Source organism: Hylobates moloch, unplaced genomic scaffold, assembly GCF_009828535.3.
Source record: "Hylobates moloch isolate HMO894 unplaced genomic scaffold, HMol_V3 SCAFFOLD_7, whole genome shotgun sequence".
Lineage (NCBI taxonomy): Eukaryota > Metazoa > Chordata > Mammalia > Primates > Hylobatidae > Hylobates > Hylobates moloch.
The window spans coordinates 13,890,827-13,892,790 of NW_026652282.1; positions in this window are offsets into that span (position 1 = coordinate 13,890,827).

Consider the following 1,964-nt stretch of genomic DNA (forward strand, 5'->3'; position numbering starts at 1 on the left):
GCAATAAACATACGTGTGCATGTGTCTTTATAGCAGCATGATTTATAGTCCTTTGGGTATATACCCAGTAATGGGATGGCTGGGTCAAATGGTATTTCTAGTTCGAGATCCCTGAGGAATCGCCACACTGACTTCCACAATGGTTGAACTAGTTTACAGTCCCACCAACAGTGTAAAAGTGTTCCTATTTCTCCACATCCTCTCCAGCACCTATTGTTTCCTGATTTTTTAATGATGGCCATTCTAACTGGTGTGAGATGGTATCTCACTGTGGTTTTGATTTGCATTTCTCTGATGGCCAGTGATGATGAGCATTTCTTCATGTGTTTTTGGGCTGCATAAATGTCTTCTTTTGAGAAGTGTCTGTTCATGTCCTCTGCCCACTTTTTGATGGGGTTGTTTGTTTTTTTCTTGTAAATTTGTTTGAGTTCATTGTAGATTCTGGATATTAGCCCTTTGTCAGATGAGTAGGTTGCAAAAATTTTCTCCCATTCTGTAGGTTGCCTGTTCACTCTGATGACAGTTTCTTTTGCTGTGCAGAAGCTCTTTAGTTTAATGAGATCCCATTTGTCGATTTTGGCTTTTGTTGCCATTGCTTTTGGTGTTTTAGACATGAAGTCCTTGCCCACGCCTATGTCCTGAATGGTATTGCCTAGGTTTTCTTGTAGGATTTTAATGGTTTTAGGTCTAACATATAAGTCTTTAATCCATCTTGAATTAATTTTTGTATAAGGTGTAAGGAAGGGATCCAGTTGCAGCTTTCTACATATGGCTAGCCAGTTTTCCCAGCACCATTTATTAAATAGGGAATCCTTTCCCCATTTCTTGTTTTTGTCAGGTTTGTCAAAGATCAGATAGTTGTAGCTATGCGGCATCATTTCTGAGGGCTCTGTTCTGTTCCATTGATCTATGTCTCTGTTGTGGTACCAGTACCACGCTGTTTTGGTTACTGTAGCCTTGTAGTATAGTTTAAAGTCAGGTAGCGTGATGCCTCCAGCTTTGTTCTTTTGGCTTAGGATTGACTTGGCGATGCGGGCTCTTTTTTGGTTCCATATGAACTTTAAAGTAGTTTTTTCCAATTCTGTGAAGAAAGTCATTGGTAGCTTGATGGGGATGGCATTGAATCTATAAATTACCTTGGGCAGTATGGCCATTTTCACGATATTGATTCTTCCAACCCATGAGCATGGAATGTCCTTCCATTTGTTTGTATCCTCTTTTATTTCATTGAGCAGTGGTTTGTAGTTCTCCTTGAAGAGGTCCTTCACATCCCTTGTAAGTTGGATTCCTAGGTATTTTATTCTCTTTGAAGCAATTGTGAATGGGAGTTCACTCATGATTTGGCTCTCTGTTTGTCTGTTATTGGTGTACAAGAATGCTTGTGATTTTTGTACATTAATTTTGTATCCTGAGACTTTGCTGAAGTTGCTAATCAGCTTAAGGAGATTTGGGGCTGAGACAATGGGGTTTTCTAGATATACAATCATGTCATCTGCAAATAGGGACAATTTGACTTCCTCTTTTCCTAGTTGAATACCCTTTATTTCCTTCTCCTGCCTGATTGCTCTGGCCAGAACTTCCAGCACTATGTTGAATAGGAGCGGTGAGAGAGGGCATCCCTGTCTTGTGCCAGTTTTCAGAGGGAATGCTTCCAGTTTTTGCCCATTCAGTATGATATTGGCTGTGGGTTTGTCATAGACAGCTCTTATTATTTTGAGATACGTCCCATCAATACCTAATTTCTTGAGAGTTTTTAGCATGAAGGGTTGTTGAATTTTGTCAAAGGCCTTTTCTGCATCTATTGAGATAATCATGTGGTTTTTGTCTTTGGTTCTGTTTATATGCTGGATTACATTTATTGATTTGCGTATGTTGAACCAGCCTTGCATCCCAGGGATGAAGCCCACTTTAAATTTATTTTTTAAAAAATTTCTGACCATGGCAAGGACATCACCTTGTATTTT